At 44.1% G+C, this 20,951-nt stretch overlaps 1 pseudogene across 1 annotated transcript in view; it reads left to right on the forward strand.

Annotated features, from left to right (window-relative positions):
- The window catches only part of LOC143273495 (sperm motility kinase X pseudogene), a 22,213-nt pseudogene continuing 1,262 nt past the window's right edge, over positions 1–20,951 (forward strand). The window contains exons 1-3 of the transcript XR_013051646.1: positions 1–3,505; positions 5,138–5,212; positions 20,675–20,859. The product of XR_013051646.1 is annotated as a sperm motility kinase X pseudogene (transcript). The remainder of the gene's footprint in view (positions 3,506–5,137; positions 5,213–20,674; positions 20,860–20,951) is intronic.

Here is a 20,951-nt window from a genome sequence, read left to right on the forward strand (position 1 = left end):
AGTAGGCCGGGGTTGCTGAGGCGATTGGTTCTTGACTTGTGATTTGAAGGCAGAGCTTTTTCTACGGAGACATTTGAGGCGGAGTTGGCAAGAGGCACGAAATCAGGAGAGGTACTTCCTGGTTTACTCCTCCAAACACCTAGGTACAGTCTTGTCTGCTGCCGTCTGCCATTAGACTGCGTGCTTTGATGCATTCCCTCACTTGTGTTGTTTGTGTAAACCACTTTGGATAGGTGTCAGGACATCGGCCCTTGTCCCTACTGTAATTCCGAGCCACCCAAGCCCCTATGTAGCACACTGTAGACTGTGCGTGGTGGGGAACTCAGACCCCTGCAAAGCACTTTGTGGACCATTTCGGGCAACCCGGCCACAGCCCTCTTCCACGTCCCAGAGATTCCTCTTTTATGTTCATGCTCCTCCAAACCCCCAGACTCTGCATATGAGTGAAAACCAGTGGTATTTGTCTTTGTGGGACTGGCTTGTCTCATGTAACACAGTCATCTCCAGTCCCGTATATTTTCCTGAGAATGACACTTCGTTCTTATGGCTGAGTATGTGGTTTTTGACTTGGGTTGCATACTGTATTTATCAATTTGTATACATGGAACCATCCTTACATTCTTGAATAGAAGCTTTTAATGTGTTGTTGAATTTGGTGTGAATATTAAATATCATCATTAAGGATTTCACATCTATGTTTAAGGAAATTGACATTTTTTTCTGTTTATTATGTCTTCATCTAGCTTTTTATTTTAAAAGTTTTTTTTTTAATTTCATGTGCATTGGTGTTTTATTTACATGTATGTCTTTTGAGGTGCTGGATCTCCTGGAACTGGAGCCGTAGAGAGTTGTGAGCTGTCATGTGGGTACTAGGAATTGAACTTGGGTCCTCTGGAAGAGCAGCCAGTGCTCTTAACCTCTGAGCCATCTCTCCAGCCCCCTTTGTATAGCTTTTGTACAAGGGTAATGTTGGTTTTGTGGAATGTGTTGGAAAGTGTCCCTGCCCTTCTGTTTTATTCAATACTTTGAGGAAGACTGGGTCCTCTTTAAATATCTAATAGGATTCATCCATGAGTATATTTGGTCCTGGGCCTTTTTTTTAAATTTCTTTAATTTTCAACTTCATTGGTTGTTATCTATCTAGGTATTTTATATGTCTTTGTTCATTTTTGGCAAGTCATATGTGTTTAGAAATTTGTCCATTTCTTCTAGTTTTACAATTTAATGAAGTATAGATTTACAAACTATTTCCTAATGAGTCTTTAGGTCAATGGTTCTCAACCTGTGGGTCACAACCCTTTGGGGGAGAGTCAAACAACCCTTTCACAGGGGTCACCTGAGACCATCAGAAAACAGATATTTACATTATGATTCATAATAGCGGAAAATTACAGTTATGAAGTAGTAATGGAATTATTTTATGATTGGGGGTCACCACATCATGAGGAACTGTATTAAAGGGTCACAACATTAGGAAGGTTGAGAACCACTGCTGTAGATTTGAGTCATATCTGTTCTAATTTTGCTTTCTTTGGCATCTGCTTTTATTAATTTGTGTCTTCCCTTTCTTGGTTAGTTTGGGTAATGGTTTTGTCAATTTTGTTTATCATTTCAAACAACTGACTGTTTCTTTGACTCTTTATGTTACTCTTTTGGTTTGCATATCATTAATTCTAGCTCAGATCGTTATCATCTGTTGTCACCTACTGTTTGGGGCTTTAGTTTCTTCTGTGTTCCATGACCTTGAAGTGTATTATGAGGTTGTTTGACACATCTCTAATTTTGTGATAATAGGAATTTGTAGCTATAAACTTGCCTCGTAGACCTGTTTTTAATTTTGGAAACTCTGCTTTTATCAGTTGGCATTATGACTGAAGTCCTCAAGTTGCAGGAAAGAGAAGGGGGGAAGGAGGTGGTGATGCAGAGAAGGGGGGAAGGGGTGACCCTCACAGATCATTACATGTTCCTCAGGGCCCTTGGCAAAGGCAGCTTTGCTGAGGTGAAGCTGGCTTGCCACCACACAGGGGTTTGGGTTACTGTCAAGATCCTGGAAAGGGGCGAGAAGAACGATTCTGTTATCATGACTGAAATAGATATCGTTAAGTCACTGGACCACCCAAACATTATCAAACTGTTCCATATCATCGAGACCCGAGAACATACCTATATGGTGATGGAACATGCCGCTGGGGGAGATCTGGTGAGCCGTATTGAGAAAGTGGGCTGTCTGCAGGAGGAAGAGACCCACCGCATCTTCACACAGATGGTGTGTACTGTTCACTACTGCCACGAGAATGGCATTGCACACAGGGACATCAAACCAGACAACATCCTGCTGGATGGCAAAGGAAGCGTCAAACTGTGTGACTTCGGCTTGGCCATCAAAGTCACCTCTGGGCAGAGGTTCAAGGAATTCTGTGGCACCCTTGAGTATTGTGCTCCAGAGATTTTCACTGATGTAGAATATGATGCCCAGGCAAATGACATCTGGAGCATGGGAGTGGTTTTATACACAATGGTGACAGGGCGCTTCCCATTTGAGGCAAAGACCTATTCACAGATGAAGGAGAAGATGCTGCATACCGAGTGCTCATTCCGCCCATGCTTTCTCACAGCATTGTAAACCTCATTGTGCCCTGAGCAGAGGCCTGAGACATGTGATGTTATGCAGCAGCAGTGGCTCAAGGGCAGTGAAGGACTTTTCACACTGGCATCTTCTTTAGGGACACACCCCAGCACCCCAACTCCCAGCATCATGGTGGCTATGTCGGCCATGGGTTACAATGCCAAGGACCTTAGAGACTCTTTACATGAAAAAAAAAAATTCAATAACATCATGGCAACTTACCTAATTTTAAAGCATCAGTCACCCTGGAGGGACAACACTAGCCATCAGATGAAGTCTGTGTGGCATGATGTTGCCATGACACCTGTAAGTCCTCCCACCTTCCATCGCCCCCTAAAGAGGACAGGGAATGAGCCTGCTCTTCACATTTTCGCCTTGTCAGCCAAAGACCACGTGTGTGACAGTGCCAACCTTGCCAGGAAGAAGGGATGCAAAAGACACAGCATGCCTGACATCCCATGCTGCCAGCAGAAGAGAATTCTTCCTCCCAACACAGATCCCCAGCATGCTCCTGTGGCTGCTCAGCTTGTGAGCAGCAGCTTTTGGGAGACCAGCATGACCTCCAAGGGTGTGTCCTTAGGTAACACATCTTCAGAATGTATTTCTTCTGAAAAACATTTGTCCTACAAGGCACCCCAGAATGTAGTCACCACTGAGATCAGCTTGTGCACCCAGATTGTACCATCTGAAAAGAATTTCAGAGAGGCACACACAGCCTCTCCTCATAGCCTACACCAAGGCTGGAGGAGATTTAAGAGGAGAATGGGGAATGGAGTGCGAAGACTATGCTGTTGCCTGCCAGCCCAGCAGACAAGTCAGGTTTTCAAGAAGAAAGTGGCTCCAGTGGATGGGGAAGGCAATGGAGTTACACAAAATCAGGTCTGTGGGGTGGCGAAGGTGGGCTGAGGCATTTCATTATTTATGCATTTCCAATGTCATTTCCAATTGACACATGATAACCATTCCATTTATGGGGAATGCAATTTAACATGTCCGTGAGTTCAGAAGGAACAATCCTGAAGCATCACCTTCTGTATAACCTGTGAAAGTTTAGCTAGAGCAGACAGCAGAAGATGAAGGTTAGAGGCCACAGAAGCAGCAGGAAGGGGCTGGCTAAAGTGGGCACATGTTAGTCAGTGGGAGAGCTGTGGCACAGCAGGGGAGCACCAGCCGAGTGCCATATCTTTACCCCTTCCTTCCTTCCTTCCTTCCTTCCTTCCTTCCTTCCTTCCTTCCTTCCTTCCTCCCTCCCTCCCTCCCTTTCTTCCTTCCTTCCCTCTCTTTTTCTTTTCCTTCCTTTTTTCTCTTTCTTTCAGATTATTTGTTTTTATTTCATTGCATTGGTGTTTTGCCTGCATATTTGTCTGTGTGGGTACCAGATTCCTTGGAACTGGAGTTACAGTTGTGAGATGCCATGTGGGTGCTGGGAATTGAACCTGGGTTCTCTAGAAGAGCAGTCAGTTTTTAACTGCTGAGCCATATCTCTACCCCCCAAATCTTTTAAAGTAGTTATTTGTTTTTTGCTTTTGCTTGTTTGTTTTGTTTTGTTGTTGTTGTTTTGAGACAGAGTTTTTCTGCGTGACTGCCCTGGCTGTCCTGGAACTTGATTTGTAGACCAGGTTGGCTTTGAACTCACAGAGATCCACTTGCCTCTGCTGTATTTCAAAATCACGAAGAGAGTCTTTTTCGTGTGTCTGTCTGCTTTTAAGTGTTGAGGCATGCACTCTGTGCACTCCGGGGCATGGGATGGGAATCAGCTGGATACAGACTGGCACACACTGGCACAGCTGCAGCATTGTATCGTGGAGGAAGTTCAGGTGGTGGTGTGCCTGCATGCCCATTGTAGAGACCTCTGTCTGGCACAGGAGAAGGTAAGTAAATGCTTGTAGGTTTCTCCACAGGAAATCTTAGTGATGAGGAATAAGGCCTGGGGTTAGATGTCACAGCATCCTGCTCAGAGCGGGAGTGTGAGCCAAGATGATGCCCAAAGCTGCCTAGGGACAAGAAGCCCCATTTTGCCCCATATTGGAGGGAGGGCACAACAAGACATTTGCTGGGGCACACAACTTCCTGCTCTGCCCATGTGTCTTTCCATTTTGGTTACTGGGGCAGGGGAGATGGTTTTCCGAATGGGGGAAGAGTTCTTTCATCAGAGAGACTGTTACTAGTGGAACCTGTGATCCCAGGTTGGTGGATGACCTTGATGGAGTAAGTATGGGGAGGCAAGATGGTAGCTCTAGGGCCATGTGGTTCCTGTATCCTGGGACTCAGAGCGGATCACAGTGTGGGAAGCCTGGTCTGGGCAGTGTCCCCAAGGACAGCTGCATCCCCTTACTCCTTAACTTCCTCTGACTGCTGCTGGTTTTGCTACATGCTCCATGTCCCTGATTTCCTCCCAGGCCAGGAGACCTAGCCCCGCTACATGCTGGTCCAGCAAATCAGGAAGGGAAGGGAAGGGACCCTTGGTGTGAGGACTTTTCATCAGAGCCAAGCCTGTCTTTTGTCTGACAGGACAGTGCCAGCGAGCTGGAGAAGAATGCGTGTCACTTTGGCTGGACCCCTGAGATGGTGCTCCACTTTAGAGAGGTGAGTGGGCCTTGCCAGGCCTGGGGCACAGTGTTCTCACATGGCATTATTAGTAGCTACTGAACTAAGTTGTATCCAGTGTCTGTAGAGTTCTGGATACCTTCTTAGTGTGATGAAGAGCAGCTGCCCCCAGGAGGCTGGATGCAGGAGGCAAATGAATGGGCAGTTCATTGCTGAGAATGTCATTGAGTCCACTAAGTACTTGGCTTGTGGGAGAAGACACATTTCTAGGGTCTTCTCTTACCTTGACACTGGCCTGAGTACAGAGCAGGGAGGCATGAGGCTGCTGAGGCCAGCCTACCTCAATCCCAAGAACAGCTTTCATTGACCATGCCTTTTGGAGAGGAGCAGAGGTGACTGAGAGAAGGCAGTGTTGTGGCTTTGGAGGGACCCTGGAGCTATTTGGGTGGGTAGCGGGTAACATAGCTCCTCTCCAATCCTGGCCCCAGACCACTGTGGAGGAGTAGCTTGTGTTGACAAGGGTTTGCACTTGTCTGGGCATGATAGCCACTCTGCTGCTGGCCACCGACTCCCATCTAATTTGGATTCCAGAGCCATGAACACAGGCAAGCCTCGCGCCTAGCACAGGAAACAGGCCCAGAGATACCAAATAGCCTGCTAACAGCATCAGCGCAGGTCTAGATCAGCAGGTAACTACTGAGCCAGGTCTTTGCTCCTGACTGCACATTCATGATGCCAAGGCCTGGGAAAGGGGGAGTCATGTGTCAGACTCCCAGGAAGCACAGTCCAAGCGAATCATGGGCTCTAGTGCCAGCTAGAGGTCTCCAAATTCCCAGTGGGCCTCCACCAGGCATCAGCTGGAATCCACCGGGGACTGAAGCACAGTGCTTACTTCCCACTCACAGTCCACAGCCCATCCTCCATCATCAGCTCACCCAGGCAAGTAAACACTTTTGTCATCATGCTGGTTTAGATTTTTAGCCTCTAGGACCCCACCATGCACCAGACACTAATACCAAGGGCTGTATCTGTCTCTCTGATTGTCCTGTGTGTCCTCCATGCCACTGTGCATGGAAGATTGATTTATTTTCCAGAATTCCATGGTGAGACCCTAATCTCCAAAGCAAAGGTCATTGGAAATGGGGGCTTGGATGGTTGTCAGGCTTAGGTCATGAATGTGGGGCTCCCTTAATTCCCTTCTAGGAATGCTGAAGGGGCTCCCAGAGTCTCTCATTCCTATGTGGTAACACAGCTGAGTCAGTCATGGTAACTCTTCACCAGAACTGACTCTGCAAGGCACTGTCTGGGGCTCTAGCCTGTAGAACCATGAGAAGACAGTGTGTGGTTGCATTCACCTAGTCTGCCTGGTCACATGGCTGAACTGACTGACAAAATATACAGAATGATCTGGAACCTAGGGTTAATGACTGGGGCAATGGTGCAGATGCCTGCAGAGAATAAAAATGGAGTGAGGACCCCAAAGATTACCCCAGGGAGGGTCTATCACCTGGCTGTCCTATGAGAAATTCCCCATAACGGTGGAGTGTGGACACATGCACAGGTCTCTCTCAGGTCTGCACCTTTTCCTGAGTTGTGGCCTGGTTTGTAAACACTTAGGTCCATGCCAGAAGATAAACAGGACCATCATATTGTGTCAGGTGTTGTTGTTTTTTGCTCTTTTGGGGGGCCCGCCACCCAACTCCCAAATAAATCACACACAAATATTTAGGGCCTTCTTTTTGTTGTTGTTGTTGTTGTTTGTTTGTTTGTTTTTCGAGACAGGGTTTCTCTGTGTAGCTTTGTGCCTTTCCTGGATCTCGCTCTGTAGACCAGGCTGGCCTCGAATTCACAAAGATCCACCTGCCTCTGCCTCCCGAGTGCTGGGATTAAAGGCGTGCGCCGCCACCACCGCCCTGTTTTTTTTTTTTTTTTTTTTAAGAAAAAAATGTCATTCATTTTACACACCAAAGATCCCCCTCTTCCCTCCTTCCACCCCCCTCAGCCTCCCTCCCAACCCACTCACATTCTTTCCCCACAAGAAGGCAAGGCCTCCCCTGGGGAGGCACATCCAGTAGAGGCAAGTCCAAGTCCCTCCCCCTGCCTCAAGGCTGCATGAGGTGCCTCAACATAGATAGTGGGCTCCAGAAGGCCCAGAGGCTTATTCTTAATTATGATTGCCTGGCCTTAGCTTGGCTTGTTTCTTACCAGATTTCCTGAACTTTAAATTATCCTGTCTATCTTTTGCCTCTGGGCTTTCCCCATTCTCTTACTTCTGTAAATCTTTACTCTTACTCCATGGCTGGCTGTGTGGCAGGGTGGCTGCCCCTGGAGTCCTCCTCCTCTCGCTCCTCTCATTTTCCTCCCAGATTTCTCCTTCTATTTACCCTCTCTGCCTCCCAGCCCCGCCTATTTCTCTCTCCTACCTCAGCCATTCAGCTCTTTATTAGATCATAAGGTGTTTTACACAGGCACAATAACACAGCTTCACAGAGTTAAACAAATGCAACATAAACAAGAGTAACACACCTGAAAATAATGTTCTATATCAGTCAGGACTAAATCTGAATTGTATCTCACAAGACACCAGGACCTCTGTCTAATCCAGTCCTCTCATTCTCTGGAGTGGCCCCATCACCTTCAGCACCTTTCTTGTCCATCTCACACTCATCATGTTGGAGACCCAGTAGGACCTTCCAGGCACAGGCGACACTCACACGAGGAAGCAGGATAAAGCTGCCACGTCAGGAGTCTGGGACAGGTGCCGCTGGACCAGAGTCTTGATGTGCTGCCAGCGCCGGAAGTTCCCATAGACGCTGTCCAGTTTGGACGAGTAGTTTTCTGGGGGGCTGGCATGGAGGTTGGCTGGGATACTCTCTCCATACGCCCCTTGAGGAGGTGGTGCTGTATTGAATGGGGATACTACAGAGACTAGCTGGACTGGCATTGTGGCAATAGGGTGAGGGCCCAGGACCCAAGTCTCCTTAAGGGGCTGGGTAGTTAGTTACAGTGACTGGGACATTCACGAAGGTGTTCACGACAGGTTCTGTCACAAGGACCTCAGGGACACAACATTTGAAGAAGGCCTGTGTGAGCAGCAGGTTGGTATTGTAGGCAGGCTGGGCAGGCCTTCCTGGTGTCTCAACTTGTACCATGTTCAGAGACACAGTAGCACCCACCTCCTGCTACCAAATCAACTCAGGCAAGGTGGGCAGCACTAGAGGGCTGCCAGGAGGGACCTTTGCTGTTATAAGGGGTCCTGGGGGCTCCCAGAATAACTGGGGTGCTGGATGGAGAGCTGGTAGGGGAACAGAAGGGTTGCAAATGTAGGCAGGGAGGCACCAGGTTCGACAGACGTGCTTGATCCCAGAGAAGATGTTGGGGAGATAAAAGAGAGAATGGATGGAGGAGGACAGCTCTGTAGTCTCAGTAAGTCTCAACAGGGCAGTGTCAAGGAGACTGTACTGTTTGCAGATTTCCCTGAGGGAATCTCATGCTGGGTTCATCTGGCTGAGCACTGTTCCAGCAGGGATCTTCCTCTCCATCCACCAAGATTCCCTGATCCCTGTCTGTGGAGAGAAGCCCTCAGCGTTCCCACCTCTGAGGTGTAATCTACTTTTAAAAGGGAACTACTTGTTTTAAATAAGATAAGTAATGAAAATTTTTTGGTCTGAGTTTATCAGATGTTACTGGACTGGACATTGTTAATATATATAATGGAGTTTTTATCTGAATCTGTCAAATGTTAATGGACTAGACAAAATTAATGTAATTTTTGTCTGTATATATTGTATATACTTATTAGATAGTTTTTCTTGTATTAGTTATAAGCTTTCTTTAATTTTAGACAAAAAGAGAGGAGATGTGGTGGTATTGTTTTCCCCAAAATATTGTGTACCTTAATAAACTTATCTGGAATCCCTGGTAGAAAACTCACAAGTATTCCAGCTCTCTTCCCAGAGATGGATCACTTTACTTGGTCTGGACCACCATCCCAGTGATTATGCTCACAGAAGGCAAGGCACCATCAATGGGGGACAGTTTCTAGAAGGGCCTCTATGAAGGTGGCAGATTTCAGATACTGACCTCATCCCCTTCTGATTGTTCCTTCCACACTCTCAAACCTCCCCCATTTCTAGTCCAGCACAACAAACCAAAAACACGTCTGTGCAATCCTCCAAGTCAGCACCCGGAATCCTGGAGGTGACTCTGTAGCATCTTCTACCCATGCTTCTGCTCTCCCTCCTAATGCCTCCCACAGGAAACAGCAATGGGATAGATTCTGGCATCCTCACACTGCCCTGGTGGTCATTGGTCCCCACCATGGTTGGGAGCTCTTCCCACAGCACTGGTGTGTAAGACAGCCATGCAGTTCCCTGACGCCCTGTCCTTGCAAGCCTGGTAGGCTGTGGAAGGCTGTGAAGGGCCAGGGAATGGTGAGTGGAGGGGCTGTCAAGAGGTTTCTTGGCATTATCACAGCTACTGGCCATGCCAGAACCTGCTCATGGAAATGACACCCATATATAAAGGAATGACTTCCCCGGATTCAGGCATGAGCCAGGTGCCAAGTGATACATAGTTTCCTGGAGCTCATTGCTGTTCAAGCAGGAACTTACAAGGACCACATCAAAGAGAGCCAAGTCCAAAAGGCCAGGGCACCCATTCTAGCTCTGCTTAACAGCAACATAGAACATGTTCCAAGACAAACGCTTCTCTCTAAGCCTCTGGAAAAGGATCCAGCCACCTCAGAGCCCATCAAAACCACGGCACTGCACATGACGGAAGGGAGACTTCCTGTCATAGTGCAGTGAGCTAAGGGAACTGCACAGATAGTTCCAAGACAACACCTTGAAGGTGGTGTTTTCAAAATAGGTCTAATTGTTGCAGGATATTTGGTCACACTGTGAACCCTGAGATTGCATTATTTACTGGAAAATCCTGTTTCTAGCTGTGGTGTGGCTCAGCCCTAGCACACACCTTTAACCCAAGAGTTTTCTACTTGAATATTGTAAACAGGACTAAATAAAATCCACCATAGGCCAAGAGGTGGAGCAAGCAACCAGTTGGCAGAAAGTGAACAAGAAGAACCACAGAAAGTAAGAGGGAGTCAGGAGGATGGAAAGAGATGCACAGGAAGTAGTAGGGAGGGACATTGAGTTGGAGAAGTCTTGTTAGCTGACTTTCACCCCAGCATCTGGCTCCCAAGTCTTTCTTTGTAAAATAGAATGATTGAGAGTTTGTTAAAAACAGTATCTAGTAGTTCAAAACAATCTCCATCTTGTTGCTAGTTGAAGTTTCCTTAGTGCTCTGCTCCTAGAGAATCAAAGATACCAGCTAACTGATAAAGGAGAAGCCTTCCTTCATCGGGATGAGGGAACTCTGGGCTGCTAGTTGGTGGAGTAACCTCTACCCCCCACAGAGAAGACCCCATTGAGCTATTTCCTGCCTTGGTCATTTGTCTGCACCGGTCTCCCAAGATCTGGCATGGTCCACTCAAATCCCCAAGACCCATAATCTTATAGAACAAGTTCTAGGGCTGGAGAGATGGCTCAGAGGTTAAGAGCACTGGCTGTTCTTCCAGAGGTCCTGAGTTCAATTCCCAGCAACCACATGGTGGCTCACAACCATCTGTAATGAGATCTGGTGCCCTCTTCTGGCCTGCAGGGATACATTGCAAACAACACTGTATATATAATAAATAAATAAATCTTTTAAAACACACACACACACACACACACACACACACACACACACACACACACAACCAAGTTCTAGGAGCCTGAAAAAATGACTCAAGGCTCAACTGTTTCCTATGAACCTTCTCTGGACCACCATAGTGAATCACTCCATCACACCCATGAACTGTGTTCACAGGACCTGCCTCCCATACAGGAAGGTCTTGGTCTTCCCACCCTTTCTCCTGACCCAGTCTATTTCCCTTGGCATCTTGATCTCCCTTAAGCACTCAGCTCATCCTGCCATAGGCTTCGCCAGCCTCCCTATTGACAGACATGTCCTTGAGGCAGTCCAGAGCTGTTCTCTTCTCTCTTCACCTAGCCAGTCATCTTCACTATCAAATTTGATTTTCAATAATTTAAAGGTGACAAGGATTCAGGTCTCCTACTCTGACAGTCCAAACTTACCTTCTGAAGATATTCTCACAGGTCAAGACAGTAACCATGCCTGTTTACTAAGGTCCATGATAAGAAAACTCAAGTCAAGGACACAGAGTGTCACCAATCTGTGACAGATGATCAAGAGATCCAGCCACAGCTAGGCAGAGTTTGAAGGTAAACAGCTCCAGAATGTGGCATACAACATTCTGCAGTGGGAGAGGGGCAGAGGGCTGACAGAGGGTTGTGGCAGGTTCATTAGAGTCTTGGGGCCAGTTCAAATGATGCATTCATGGTATTGGTGATTGCCATATGGTTGGTGTTTACCTCTAGGAAAATTTAAAATTGTTTCTCATATTCATAGCACACTGGCTTCATGGATGCCATTCTTCAGTAGACCTTCATTATTACCCTCACCCCAATCCCTGCATCCTTCCAGCAGATGTAGGCTTTTTAAACATTTTCACAATGTTTATACTTTCTTTGCAAAATTCAGAACCTATATTCAGGTAAATACATGTTTCTAAGAGACAAAAGAGGAGAGAGTGTTTGAAAAGTAGGCTTTTCTTGGGAGATCCATGAATCTTCTTGCCATGTCCATATTATTCTTTAGGAAGCAATCCTAATGTGTCCAACCAGTGCAGTGCTGAGATGTCTGCATTCTCCAGCATGATAACCTAATTTCCAGTTACCTCTTCTGGAAGCTTCAGACCACCAAGTAACCACTTAGTATGTAGCCCACAGGATGAAAATCAGAAATCAGTTTTTGGATTAGACAGTGTTGAGCCCTTTCACTGTAAGCAAATACTTGACAGACATAAGTATTGCCCTTCCACCTCAAGATCTAGATTAGAAGTAGATCTTCCTGCCTCAGATCAAACAGAAATCCCTCACAGATGTGCCTTCCATTTTTGGGTTTTGTCACTTCCAAATGTATTCAAGCTAACTACTAAGAGTAACCATCACAAGTCCACACATTGTCAACTTGACACACAATCATGTCTCCTTATGTCATGATTAATTTCCAAATGAAAACAGTAACTAGGTCATACTTAACCAGATCATAATTACCCCTAACATGATATAACTATCCCTCATACAACTACAAATGCATTATAAATTTAGAATAGGTGGCAATGTCCCTTGAGGGACATTCTTTTAGTATTTCAAACTTAGATATGATAACCATTGATATTCTCTTAATTGATGTTACATCACACAGTAAAGAAATTGATGAAAGAAGACACAAATATCTGTACAAATGCATTCTTAACAAAATACAACAGAAATACTCAGGTCAATTATAATCCTCTTTTCTGCAACTGGTAATGTGGGCTTGCTGTTATTTGTTGTAACTACCTTCCTCTATGGTATTTCCCCATCCTAGGCAAGCAGCTCAGCAGGTCTTGGCTCTTTTCCTGGAGGCGTGACTCACACCTTCACTCTTGACTGGTCTGTACCCTTTGTCATCCTGACTAGATTAGGCTGTGGTAGTCAAACAAACTTTTGACACCCTTTTAAACTGTGAAAGCTTCCCTATTAAACCTAGAATCTCCACTTGGAGGGCCTATATCAATAAACTCAGCCTGATTCAGTTTTATGTTCCTCCCACCATTATCTTACCCACTTAAAATCCACTCCCACACATATTCCTCAGACTTCTTCTTGAATGTATTCGTATGCTCATCAAGTTCTTTAGTAGTGTGGTGCACCTCTTCATGAATTATACTTTCTATCTCCCCTTTAGGAGACTGCATTGCATTGCATCTGGTTATAGGTCTATTGGTGGGCCCTGAGGGATGTCAGTATTGACTTACCTGGCATGTCCTTCAGAGAAAGTCACTGTTGGTTTAGCAGACAATGAAGGATTAATTTCCTCAGTCAAAAATGAAAAGAGCAATATATCAATGGCTAGGGCTGAGGGTAGATATACTACTTCCTCAGGTGAGATAAACCTTTGAGAAATCTGAGGAGTCAAAGTTCTCACCTTCAATAGGGTCCCCCCACACATCTCCATCTCAAGTTACAGGACCCCATTCTTTACCAATTAATGCCCTTATTTTAACCGCTGACACTCTCTGAGGCTGGAACTTGAGTTTTCCTGTAATTCAGCCAACCTTATAATGAGGGTTTTGGTTTGATTTTCCACAACTTGAACTCTGTGGCTGCTGGAAAGAAGATTCTCTTCCAAGATACACTTAGAAAGCTTTGGACCACTAGTTCTCAACCTACCTAATGCTGTGACTCTTTAATATAGTTCCTCATGTTGTGGTGACCCCCAATTATACAATTATTATTTTTTTTTTTTTTGGTTTTTTCGAGACAGGGTTTCTCTGTGTAGCTTTGCGCCTTTCCTGGAGCTCACTTGGTAGCCCAGGCTGGCCTCGAACTCACAGAGATCCGCCTGGCTCTGCCTCCCGAGTGCTGGGATTAAAGGCGTGCGCCACCACCGCCCGGCTTATACAATTATTTTTATTGCTACTTCATAACTGTAATTTTGCTACTGTTATGAATCACATGTAAATATCTGTATATGGTCTTAAGTGGCCCCTATGAAAAGGTCATTTGACCCCCAAAGGGGTAGAGACCCACAGGTTGAGAACCACTGCTTTAGACTGTTTATGCCCATCTGGAGCCAGTCAATTTAATCACTGAGTTCATTGTTGTCCTTCACTGTATTCTGAGATGCTAGAAGTTGGTTAGTTTTACATGGAGCTCATCCCTATCCTTTGTCAATTTATCCAATCATGCTAAGAGCAACCAACTAGCATAATCATATTCCTTCTTTTCTCACAAACTTTCACAAGTTTTATATACAGAATCAATAAATCCATTGCCACCCACAATTGGTGAATCAGGATAAGCAAATGCATTTATCTCCATGTGTTTGTAATATACACCATACCATTGGCTTTCCGGACTTTCTATGCTCCTAGGAGAAGCTTCAGTGACTGGAGAGGGTTGGATAACTGTTGCTCTAGAACCACTTCTGGTACCAAATGAATATCTACCTATCTATCTATCTATCTATCTATCTATCTATCTATCTATCTATCTATCTATCTAGAAATTGGACTTATTAGAATGACTTACAGACTGTGGTCCAGTTAATCCAACAATGGATGGCTGTGAATGGAAAGACCAAGAAACCAGTAGTTGTTCAGTCCACAAAGCTGGATGTCTCAGCTGGTCTTCAGTGTACACTGGAATCCTGAAGAAGTAGACTCCAATGCCAGTGAAGGAATGGACTTGCTAGCAAGGCTAGAGCAAGCAGGTAAAGTGTAAAAGCTTCCTTCTTACCCATCTTTATATATAGACTTCCAACAGGAGGCATGGCCCAGATTAGATCTGGATTAAAGATTTGGATTAAAGATATGTATTCCTACCTCAAAGGTCTGGATTAGAAGATCTTCCTACTTCAAATTAAGCAGACATCTCTCACAAGTGTGCCTGCATTTTTGGGTTTTAATTCCAGATGATGTAGTCAAGTTGACAACCAAGAATAGCCCACACATAAGTATGAATCTTGTTTCTATGACAAACTATAACAGCTTTACATAAAAATATTTAGGCTTGCTGGGCGGTGGTGGCACATACCTTTAATCCCAGCACTCGGAGGCAGAGCCAGTGGATCTCTGTGAGTTCAAGGCCAGCCTGGGCTACAGAGTGAGTTCCAGGAAAGGTACAAAGCTACACAGAGAAACCCTGTCTCAAAAAACCAATATCTCTATCTATCTATCTATCTATCTATCTATCTATCTATCTATCTATCTATCTATCTATCTATCTATCTATCTATAGGCTTGGTTAATAGTAGTGTATTTCTAGGTGTGTATGGGATATGGGTGAGATTGGGCAGCTGTATTATATAGGTGTGGAATATGGTTTAGTGTGTGGTGTGGTTTAGTGTGTTACAGAAGAATATATTCAGGTACTGGAATGTTTGCATGTATATGTGTGTGGGAGTTGTATGTATATAAGACACTGCAGAAATTAGACAATACACAGATATTTGTGTATGTTTGTATCTTTATCTCCTCTCTTGGTACTGGTCATAAAACCCAAGGTTCTATCTATGAGAGATTAATATTTTTTTTGCATCCTGTGAATGTTTGGCTATCCATTTGTGGGTTTTATGGATGTGTGTATTGTGCTGTCTGGGAATACAAGGGCTTGGGGATCATCTTTGTGTTTATTATTCATTGAGACCTTGAAGATGCTGCAAGAATGTGTGGCCCTAATGTTGGTGCTTGCTCATGTGTATTTGATAAATCGAGGTTATTTGTGGATTTTGACTCTTGATACAGTCAAATGGCTGATACAGGTGTTTTCTGGTAGATATAGAAGGTTCCTTGTTTGCCCTTAGAAATGAAGAGGCTGTGCCAATTGTGCATCCATGAATTGTGGAGCATAGTTATTTGGGGACTCTGAGATTTTATGTGGGTTTGTTTCAGAGTGGTACATAAAAAAATTATCAAGATACTTGTTGGTGTTATGATTTATGCCTATTGTTTTTCTATTGTGTGCACATAGGCACCATGTACATATTTGTAACAGGCACATGTGGCTTTTGTGTGCGTACTTGTAGCAGGGGCAGGTGAATACTCAGGCTATGTAGGTTTTTTTTTTCTTTGAAAGTTAGCTAGTGAAAGTTGGTATGTTTGTGTATTCACAGTACAGGTATCACTTGTATGCATGTGCTCACAAGCTATAATGGCTCTATGTTCAGATATTTGTGCTGTGGTTTTGCGGTGGAGGTTCTTACATGGGGAGCAGGTGGACTCTGTGTCGCATTCATGTGGAAGGGTGTGGATGTGCAGTAGCTGGCATTGATAGTGAATGGTGCTTATCTTTCCCTACTGTGTTCTGTGACATCAAGTTGGCAGGTTAACATTGGTCCTCTTGGTATAGTTACATAATATAAACATTAAGGCTCTCACTCCCCTGTAGGATAGTCCTAACATTTAATGGCACACCTGTATATATGTGCACACACATGCCTGTGTACAATATATAATACCAGATTTTTTTTGGAGAACATCCAGGCCTCAGTAGGTTTATATGTATTAGAGGTTTACATGAAATCTGAGTGGGCCCTTGTAGCTGGAGTTTTCTCCAGTCTTGCCTGGGCCCACAGCCGCTCAGACCCAAATAAACACACAGATACTTATGTTAATTAAAGCTGGTTGGCCTAATGGCTCAGGCTTCTTGCTAGCTAGATCCTACACTTAAATGAACCCATGATTCTTATTTATGTTTAACCATGTGGCTTGGTATCTTTTCCCAGTTCTGCCTTCACATCTTGCTTCTTCTGTGTCTGGCTAGTGACGCCTAACTCAGCCTTCCTGTTCCCAGAATTCTCCTCTCTGCTTATCCCACCTATACTATACTTCTTGCCTGGATACTGGCCAATCAGCATTTTATTTATTAACCAATCAGAGCAATCACAGCATACAGAGCAATATCCACAGCAGGCCCTCAAAATATTGACCCTGGTAGTTCTGGGCACTGCTCTTTCTAGGCTTGGTAATTATTTAGGAACGAAGAGTTTTCATAAATGTTGATGTTGGACTCTTCTTTATGCAGATGGATTCAGAGATGTCTGTATCTTAGGCATGCAGATGCTCCTTCAGAATGTATGGTCACGGTACATAGGTGTCAAATGGCTCATGTGACAGATGTCTGTGCAGAACATAACTTTCATGGTGTGTTGTCTGTATGGATGTTAATCAGAGAATTGTGGTATTTCTTTGACAGGAAGTTAGTTGAGCTAAATTTCCTTCCATGTCAATCACCCTGAAACTCATCTGAGCAATCAAAGGTACTCCTGAATCCTCCAGGGAACAACTGGCAGACAGGGACGCACTCCCCAGAGGGTAGAACTTTAAAGCTCACAGAGCCCATGTTCCCATCACCAGCTTCCCTCTTTATGTTGGGTGGGCGTTGCTGTGCACCCACAGGTCATCTGTGCCGTTGGTTGTGAGCCAACCTGTCTCCATGAAACCTGAGGTCTCAGGAGCTAGACAGGACCTCCGAGGGTCCATGATACTCTAAAAGGTTTTGTTTTCTGTTTGAAGAGCTTCATTTTCACAGGGCAGGAGGCTGTTTCAAAGAAATGCTCTCATCTCTGTCGTCTCAGGATACTTCTAGCTCAGCTCAGCTTGTGTTTCCCAATTGTGTAGCCTAGTTCTCTTTTGTTCCTGTGTTCCAAAAGTGAAGAGAGTTGCATCTCAATGTGACTTCCATGTGACCTCATAGGCCTTCTTCCTTTTGGCCCCTATCTCATACTGTTTCGAGTCTAGTCCCATATGATGCTTGTCTTCCAGGCTAGGAACTAGGGACAGAGGCTGAAGCAGGATTAGCCCTTGCAGGCTGTTCTGACTTCCACATTTCTCAGTGTAGCCTTGACTGTCCTGGAACTAACTCTGTAGACCAGGCTGGTCTCGAACTCACAGAGATCTGCCAGCCTCTGCTTCCTGAGTGCTAGGATTAAAGGCATGTGCTACCACAGCCTGGCTACCAGAGATTTTTTAAAATATTATTTTAAAGCAGTTTTTTATTTTTAAGATTATAGTATAATGACATAATTTCCTCTCTCTACACCTTCCCATGCACTCCTACTCCCTGCCTTGCTCTCTTTCAAATTCATGACTTCTTTTTCCTTGTTGTTATCTATGTAAATGTGTGTATGTGTGTCTACACACACACACACATATAATTGTCTGTATAATGATACTTATATATAAATCATGTGGTTTCTGTCTTTTAGTCTATTTATATGGTTGGACTACATTTATCAATTTATATCTGTTGAACCATCCCTGAACCTCTGGGATGAAGCTAACTTGATCATAATGACTTTTTTTGATGAGTTCTTGAATTCTGCTTGTATTTTATTGGGAAATTTTGTGTTGATGTTCATTGATTTATAATTTTCCTTTCTCTCTCTCTCTTTCTCTCATTGTTTTTTTTTTTTTTTGGTCTGGTTTTGGTATCAGGGCAATACTAGCTTTGTAAAAGAAATTGGAGGATTTTCTCCCTTTTCTAATTTGTGGAATAGTTTGAGGGTCACTGATGGTAGTTCTTCACTGAACCAACCTGGTCTTGGGATTTAAAAAAAATTTTTTTTAAAGATTTATTTTATTTATATGGTGTTCCATCTGCCTATACACCTGCATGTCAGGAGAGGGCATCAGATCCCATTATAGATGGTTATGAGCCACCATGTGGTTGCTGGGAATTGAGCACAGGTCCTCTGGAAGAGCTGCCAATGCTCTTAACTGCTGAGCCATCTCTCCAGCCAGGGATTTTTTTTAGTTGATTTTAAATTATGTGTCACACACATTTACACAGGGGGTGGGGGAGAGAGATATTAATGTAATAAAACATTTAAAGAAAGAAATAAAAAAGAGGTCCAGCCAGATGGTTTTACAGGTAAAACTGCTTGATGATGACCTGAGTTCAATCTCCAGATCCTATGACAGAAGGTAACAGCTGACATCTGAAGTGGCCCTCTGGCCTCCACTCATACCCACACACATCACACACTTCTATTTTGCTGGGTGTTACGACTCTATTTAAATTACTTACCATCAAAAAAAAATTACTTACCATCTTACTTAACTTTGGTAGGTTGTATGTATCTAGAAATCCATCTAAATCTTTTAGATTTTCCTCTTTGGTGGAATACATATTTTTAAAGTGTGTTCTTATGATTCTTAGAGTCTTCCAAGTGTCTCTTGTAATGTCTCCCCTTTCATCTCTAAGTTTGTTAACTTGGATGTTTCCCCTCTCTTTCTTTTGGTTAGTTTGGGTTAGGACTTGACCATATTAATTCTTTCAAAGAACCAAGTCTTCGGTTTGTTGACATTTTGTGTTATTTAAATTTCTACTTCATTAATTTCATCCCTGATTTTAATTATCTCTTCCCTCATCATTTTTTTTGGCTGTTGCTTATTCTTACTTTTCTAGGACCTTCAGATTCATCATTGGATTATTTATTTGAGCTCTTTCAGACTCTGACTTAGGTCCATAGTGCTATAAACACTCCTGAGACTGCTTGTCATTTGTTGTGTTCCACAGATGCCGATATGTCATATTTTCATTTTTCTTTAATTCTCAGAATTAAAAAATTATTGCTTTCTCCTCATAAATCTTACTTTAGTAGTATGTTGTTTAGTGTCCATGGATTTGTGTATTTTCTTTAATGCATGGAGGTCAGATAGAATGCAAGATGTGATTTCAGTTACCTATATTGATTGAGACTTGCTTTGTGTCCTAATATTTGGTGTATTTTGGAGAAAGTCCCATGGACTTTTGAGAAGAACATGTATTCTTTTATGTTTGGTGGAATATTCTGTTAGGTCTATTTGATTTATGATGTCATTTAACTTCCATTATTTTTTAAGGATTGTGGATTTGGGCATTATCCACAAGAAATATAGCATCAGTAATTGTTGTATGATATTTTGTCTGTGTCCTGACAAATAAAACTTGCCTGGAGATTAGAGGGAGGAGCTAGCCACTAGTTACCCATAAAGGCCAGACAGTGGTGGCACACACATTTAATCCCAGCACCTGGGAAGAAACAGGAAGATCAGGAGTTCAAGGCCACCCTGGGCTACACAGAATTGAACTGGTCTAAAAGAGAAACAGAGCCAGGCAGTGGTGGCAACACCTTTGATCCCAGCACATGGGAGGCTCACAACTTCAACCCTAGCACTAGGGAGGTGGAGACAGGAATAAAAGGCAGGTGGAGACAGGATCTTGTCACCCATTCAGTCTGAGGATTCGTAGAGACAGGGCCCCCATTTGGTCTGAGATTTTGTAGAGGTAAGAAGTCTCTGGTGGCTGCTGTTCTACTTCTCTGATCTTTCAGCTTCCACCCTTGATATCTGACTCTGGGTTTTTATTGAATAAGACTAAATAGATTCTGGTATCAAGTAATTCATCTAAAAATTTATTTAGGCATCCTGTATAGATAGCATCGGTGCACTATCACAAGGAATGCATATTTAGATGTTAGCACAGTGGCAAAGTGGATTAGCATAGGAAGGTATTGAGTCTCCAGTAGAAAAACAGGCCATTCAACCATTTGACCAGTTTTAGATGTCACTTAAAACTGCACAAAATCAGGATATATTCTTTCATTAGAGGTGAATACCATTTATTGGTTATACTATTTAATTTTGGGAAATATGGAGAGAATCATACTACCTAGGATGAACATTCTGGAGCTTTAGCCCGAGTAGAGAACCCCAGTTGGAAGCCATGATGACTGAGGGTCTCAGGGTTCTGGGTCTGGCCCAGGTGATGGCATGGGCAGGATGGATATAGGTCTCCAGGGAGGGGACTGAGTGACCCTAATGAGATGTTTGCAGCTTCTCTGCAGGCACTTCCTGAGTTACTAGGCAGGCCTGTGTGACACAGCCCTCAGGAGCCACCCGATTCACACACTGCAAGTTCTATTGTGGCCCCTGCTCTGGTCAGAAAGGAAGGCAGACTGTGAACAGTGTCACTGCCCTGTCACCCAGGCTGAGGTAAGAGGAGCTCAGCCCCTCCTCAGCCTGCATCAAGGTGAGTAGGGGCTCCTAGGGTAGGTGTCCTCTGTGCCTGTCCTGTCGAGACTGTCCCACCTTTGAACTGAGGGCTGGAACAGTTTGTGACAT

The sequence above is a fragment of the Peromyscus maniculatus genome, chromosome 5 (assembly GCF_049852395.1).
Source record: "Peromyscus maniculatus bairdii isolate BWxNUB_F1_BW_parent chromosome 5, HU_Pman_BW_mat_3.1, whole genome shotgun sequence".
NCBI classification, from domain to species: Eukaryota; Metazoa; Chordata; class Mammalia; order Rodentia; family Cricetidae; genus Peromyscus; species Peromyscus maniculatus.